Raw genomic sequence first — 7,500 nt, forward strand, 5'->3', positions numbered from 1 at the left:
TTGGGGGGTAGCCGACATCAAACAAATGAAAAAAAGGGGACCTTTCCTCTCTATGTTCCTCCCACCTGACAAGGGATTCAACCGAGTTCGGCTGGTACTGCTAAGGTGCCACAGCCCACCCTCCCCGTTATCCACCACAGATGAAGCTTCATAACCCTGAATCCCTACTACTGCTACCCCTGCGGTCATTCAAGGCGACCAGAGGAAGCAGCAGGGCCTACCGGAACTGCGTCCCAATCGCTCGCCATCATTCCTATTTCTAGCAAGCTCTCTTGCCTCTCTCACATCTATCCTCCTATCACCCAAAGCTTTCTTCACTCCATCCATCCACCCAAACCTTGGCCTTCCTCTTGTACTTCTCCCATCAACTCTTGCATTCATCACCTTCTTTAGCAGACAGCCATTTTCCATTCTCTCAAAATGGCTAAACCACCTCAACACATTCACATCCACTTTAGCTGCTAACTCATTTCTCACACTTGTTCTCACCCTCACTACTTCGTTGCTAACCCTCTCTACTCGAGATACACCATCCATACTCCTCAGACACTTCATCTCAAACACATTAAATTTCTGTCTCTCCGTCACTTCATTCCCCACACCTCCGATCCATACATCACAGTTGGTACAATCACTTTCTCTTACAGAACTCTCTTTACATTCATGCCCAACCCTCTATTTTTTACCACTCCCTTCACTGCCCCAAACACTTTCCATACTTCATTCACTCTCTTACGTACATCTGCTTCCACTCCACCAGTTGCTGCAACAACAGACCACCTCCTCAAGTAACTCTCCATTCAACATGAAATTCAATCTCGCACCACCTTTCCTTCTCGTACATTACCTCCACTTCCTTCTCTCACATACCCTTCCAAATTCTGTCACTAATCGGCTAAGCTTCTTCTCTCAGTCTGCAACCAGTACAGTATCATACACAAACAACAACTGATTTACCTCTCATTCATGATCATTCTCATCTACCAGTTTCAATCCTCGTCCAAGCACTCGAGTATTCACCCCTCTCACCACACCATCAGCATACAAGTTAAACAACCATCGCAATATAATACATCCCTGTCTCAGCCCCACTCTCACCGGAAACCAATCGCTCACTTCATTTCCTATCCTAACAAAAGCTTTACTACCTTTGTAGAAACTTTTCACTGCTTGCAACAACCTTCCACCAATTCGATATAAACTCATCACATTCCACATCGCTTCCCTATCAACTCTATCATACGCTTTCTCCAGATCCACGAACGCAACATACACCTTTTAAAACCACCCTGTACTTCTAAGATTACATTCTCTGTTTTATCCTTAATCCTATTAATCAGTACTCTACCATAGACTTTTCCAATCACACTCAACGAACTAATAACCTTTGAATTACAACACTCATGCACATCTCACTTACCTTTATATATATATATTATATATATATATATATATATATATATATATATATATATATATTATATATATATATATATATATATATATATATATATATTATATGAGGATGATTCCCAGGTCTGGACACCAAAAATATATTACACGATTATGGCTACCTGGAATTCCAAATTCACTTGCTTGCTTTTACATTAAAATTGTTACACTTTAAAATATTAATACACGAATTTTGAGACAGTTAAATGACTCCACGACAGCAATATATAAACACTGAATATCCAAAGGTCTCCTAAGTACACTCAAAACCAAACTGGGTAATTACTCTTAAGTATTATTTACGACTTACAGCTGTTCTTAACAGGATACAAGCGGAATCTGATTCTGAAAAAATGGTGATGGGAATAATACACTCTTTAAAAAAATAAATATATTCTATATCTTTTTACAACACTTTGAAAAGAATTTATATAATAACAAAATAAGTCACTGAAAAATATTAAGTCTGAAGGAAACTTAGATTGAGACAATTATGTTACGAACTGAAAATTTTATATTATCTTGGCTTGGACTATTATATCTGAATAAACCTTAAACTAAGAGAAGAAATGATGCAATGTAAATTATACAAAAGCTTGAAATTAAGTCAGAATAATACAATATTAAAGTTTGATATAATAAAAATAGATAACCAGATCACGATACAAAACCTAACCTTCCTACAGGACCAATTACAAAAAACTTTATTCAATGCCAACAGTCACCCTAATTGAATGAATTCAAAATCATCGTTTCGTCTTACATATCTTTTCAACACACGATTTGCTTTGGGGCACAGTCACTTAGGAGAGGACACACTAAACGTACTGAACACTTTCAAAAAACAATACACTGGGTTGCATGCGAGAGAGGTGAGGAGATGACAACCTTAAGGCTGGTAGTCTGTATCTCCATCTGTAAACCTGGTATCCCCTTTTTATATAAAAACTAATTGCTACTTCCAGTAGATTCCAGAGGATTTGTGAAGCGTGGGGGCCGAGCATGGTGTCAAAGTTGCCAAATATCGCTCTTCCGAACACCGTACTCACGCCACACCAGACGGCTCTCTTAGTTAGCTAGCTCCACCCACCATTTGAACACCCCCCCCCCAAAAAAAAAAAAAAGATAACATCCTATCACTAGGTCCTTTGCAATGTTTCTAAAGCAAGTTGTACAGAAGTTTCCAAAGCAATGTTACTGAGCATTCTCTCTCAAACATGACGCAATATCTCATAAAATATAAAAGAACATTACCTAAGCTCTTGTTCATATCTCGCACGAATCCCACAAACACTCTCAAATAGCTTAAGTAAGACTTCGTAACTGACGTATGTGAAATAAAAAGTTAATTCTTAAAAATGATGTAAATTTACATATACTAACTTGAATAAAGAATAAATGAAATTAACGATGAAGGTCTATCATAATTTACATATGAATCTTGAATCTACACAAGAAGAGCTCATTTTACAGGCTGGGTATCATCTGTTCAATGCACAAATGGCATATAAATAAAACTATGAATAAACTACTGTATTTACTCTACCACCAGACCAGCTTCGTAAGAATATATATATATATATATATATATATATATATATATATATATATATATATATATATATATATAATATATATAGTCTTCTTACCATTATGACTAATATACAAGAAGATAATAGAAATGGCCTCTTTCTTCTTTGTTGGTGATTTCAATGTTCACCATAGAGAGTGGTTAAATTCTGTTTCTCTCCTACCAATCACCATGGCTTACGAGCTTTAGACTTCCCCTCTGAATCAAGCTGTGAGCAAATCACAAGTGGAGCTGCTCACAGGTCTGGTAACTGCTTGGACCTCTTATACACCGACTCCCTTGGCGTTATTAACAAATAAGATTGGTTCTCCAGTTGGGACAATCTGATTATGCCTTGATTTCATTAGTAGTTGTTGATGGGCACCATAGTGAGTATAGGAATGTGATATTCTGGTGTTCCTCAGGATAGTGTTCTTGGCTCATTACTTTTCATACTATATACACATGACATGTGGTTTGGTCTAGAAAACAAGCTTGTTGCATATGCAGATGATGCTACTCTCTTTGCATTAATTCCCTCTCCTGAATGTAGATCTGGGGTTGCTGAATCCCTTGATAGAGGTCTAACTAAAATTAGTGCATAGTGCAAATTATGGGGTATGAAGTTGTGAATCCTAACAAAACTCAAAGTATGATTGTAAGTAGGTCAAGGACAGTGGTTCCTCAACATCCGTTCTCAGCATGATCATGTTTATTCAACTTTGTATGACTTTTAAAATTTAAGGTGTGATTCTCGACAACAAATTTACTTTTGAGAAACACAATAGGTCTGTGTCTTCTTCAATTACACACAAAAATTGGCTTATGGAGAAAGTCTTTCAAGAATTTAAAGTGTTTTAATTCTTTTATTTTACCTGTTTCGAGTATTGGTTATCCTGTCTGGTCTTCAGCTGCTGATTCTCATCTTCATTTGTTGGACAAGAACTTGCAGTCTATTAAATTTCTTATTCCTGATCTAGATATTAATCTCTGGCACCGTCATTTTGGTTCATTATGCATGTTGCATTAAGATCTTTTATAAATCTGACCATCCTTTACACTCAGATCTTTCCCGGAGAGCTCTATCATGCTCGTAATACTGGGTATGCAGTTAATTCTAATAGTCAAACCTTTTCCATTAAAAGGCTCAATACTACAAAGTACTCTAGAAGTTTTATTAGAGCTGTGACCAAGTTGTGGAATGATCTTCGTAATCGGGTAGTTGAATCAGTAGAACTTCAAAAGTTCAAACTCAAAGCAAATGTTTTTATGTTGACCAGGCTTACATAAGTCCTTTTATAGTTTATATATAAATATCACAGTTAATGTTGATAATGTTTTTAAAATGTTTTTATTTTAATTTTCATTACTTTTTAAATAGTTAATTTATTTCCTTTCCTCACTGGGATATTTTTCCCTGTTGGAGCCCTTGGGCTTATAGCATCTTGTTTTTTTCAACTAGGGTTGTAGCTTAGCTAGTAATAATATATATATATATATATATATAATATTATATATATATATATATATATATATATATATATATAATATTTTATGTAATACAATATACGAGTAATGAATTTTGCGTTTATTTGTCACAAAATCCTAAACAAATTATATCCAGAGTATGATAATGCATTTCACAAGGGTACACAATATATCAAAAATGACTTAAATATTCTAATCATTTCTGACGTGACATCAGGTTTTAAAATAAAACATTGACCTTAAACGGAAGACTCAGATAATTCAGTCATGAGATCAATATTCATACGGAGAAAATCCATAAATATTTCATATATAAATATGTCCATTCAGATCTAATGCAGAACTTTTCATTAAATAAAACGGACCTTGAAAAGCAATCGAAAAAAAAAAAAAAAAAAACACTATCCATAAAAAAAAAGAAACTCAAAACATACATTGAGCTTAGGTTGAAAAACAGTTGTTACGTAACTTTGGATAGAAGAATATGAAGGACCAGGTGTTTCACGACCTTTGTTGTGGTGCAAAGGGGAAACACCTGATGAGATTGACTGACACCTGGTGCAATCATACACCGGGAATAATTCTCCTCTAATTTTATAATCTTACTGTCTTCTATGAATTTGGTCACATTATCATTTTTAATATTATTGGAGATATTAATCTATAACCATCATCAATCGTAGTAGTAATTATATTTTTGGCAGTAAATATTGTAGTTTTTCTTAGTGAAAGCTCATAAAAAATATATAATAGATTGCCACTATTATCATTTCTGTCAAATCAAAATATACACAAGACGATAAAAGGTAACCCTACCACAAAAAAAGGAAAGTAAATACACGGGGTTATATAAGCACATTTAAGTAATCAATCTACTTTAATATATCATGAATCAACACTGTATTTTAAAAGTTGTTTATTTTAGCTATGACCAAATTATGTAATAATTTTCCTTATCAAATAATTAAATCAGTGGTACAAATGCTATTTGGGAACCAGTTTGACATAGGTCTCCCTTCGTATTTTATCTCTCATTCATTTCACATTATCATCCATCTTAATTTGTTTTATAATTTGTTATTTATTATTTCTATTTCATTCGTTATGTCGCCATTCTTTATCCACAAATGGGAGCATCCTACTTGTTCAATTAGAGATAATGAATACTTTCGATTGGTAATGAGGTGTGATTGATGACAAGATACAAAATTTTGTACGATACGCAATGACGTCATTACGTTGACGTTTCGTATTCGTAGCTATATAATAGACGGAATGCATCTTTACACACTCATAGGCAGTAGAATGTATGTGAACCTATACTGATATATTTCAAGCAAATACACATGTCTCACCTTAAATTCAAAATCATTTAAATCAAAATACTGAATTTTTATGAAAACCCTTCAAAGGTAATAAGCGTATCAGGAAACAAACATGGAAGACAATGGATGCCAGGGAAACTGTACACAGGTTTATCAAGTTCCTTCGTGTGTAGTAAACATTTTCCTTGTATCAAAACCTCTCAATACAAAAATGACAGAAGACAGGCATTTCCTATCATATATTCCGAACCCGCCAAAAGCTCTCTCTCTCTCTCTCTCTCTCTCTCTCTCTCTCTCTCTCTCTCTCTCTCTCTCTCTCTGTATGTGCGTGTGTGCACGGGATTAATTCTTCAAAGGTCTTCTAAATTGTCCGTGCATAATGCGATGGTACATTTTCCAATATCTATCAGTTACCGATGGATTGTGAATAATGACCAACACAGGAGTAGTAAAATTGCAAAATATCTGAATTTTGTGGGTGATAATTGGTTAAAATAAGGAACGAGAGGATAACAGAGTGAAAGTTGTCAGAAAAGTTTTTAAAAAAATGATTTTAATCTTTATCATAATGACCTACCTGGACCCCGATATTTGTTAACGCAGTAATGACCTTCATTGCTTTCGATATCCTTGACAGTGGAGGCTCCAAAAGGACCTTGCTTGACTTAAAAAGGATTTTGGATGATCAAGACTTTTATGACCTACTATTATCATTATTGTTATTAGCTGCTAAGCTACAACCCTAGTTGGAAAAGCAGAATGTTATAAGCCCAGGGGCTCCAACAGGGAAAATAGCCCAGTGAGGAAAGGAAAGGAAAAAATAAATATTTTAAGAATAACATTAAAATAAATATCTCCTATATAAACTATAAAAAACTTTAACAAAACAAGAGGAAGAGAAATTAGATAGAATAGTGTGCCCGAGTGTACCCTTAAGCAAGAAAAAAAAAATACTACTTGGAATTGAAGGTCACATGAGTAATGATTTATATTATTGCAGAAGACCTCTGACCATAATTCCCTTAACAAAACTGGCCTGACATAACTTAAAACTGAACCTAACTGAGTGCACACTTTACATTTTTTAAACCCATAGTGACCTCGAATTAAAGAGTTCGACTTCTATCAACAGTCAATGTACTTTGCATTGGACTCAGAATTCCAGGAGCATTTAGCAAACCAATACCTTGAAATTTAATGAACTCTGATGACCCAGTCCTTTATATTACAATGCCTTTCCTTGACACTGATTATCAGGTTCCCACGCTATCAAGTCACATTCTTAACTAGTTCAATAAATCAACGTTTAAATCAGCGTTGTTCACTCTGAAAATTTTCAAATGACAATTTATCTATTGCTTCGAATCTCTCTCTCTCTCTCTCTCTCTCTCTCTCTCTCTCTCTCTCTCTCTTACTGAATATACCATCTCTCTCCCTCTTCTTAGCGATATACTAAATATTTTCAACTATTTCTACACACGCACATGCAATGCAATCCGAAGAGAGTAAGCAACCTAGAATGACATTACCACTGAGCAGTATATGAGCAGCTGTGATGCCATCCATCAGCGAGAGAGTGTCGTGCAACCCCAGCCCCACCCTTACTTCCATCCCTTCCCCCCCCCCCCACACAACAAAGAACCACCAAACATCTGCATTCAAATA

This window comes from Palaemon carinicauda, chromosome 19 (assembly GCF_036898095.1).
Source record: "Palaemon carinicauda isolate YSFRI2023 chromosome 19, ASM3689809v2, whole genome shotgun sequence".
NCBI classification, from domain to species: Eukaryota; Metazoa; Arthropoda; class Malacostraca; order Decapoda; family Palaemonidae; genus Palaemon; species Palaemon carinicauda.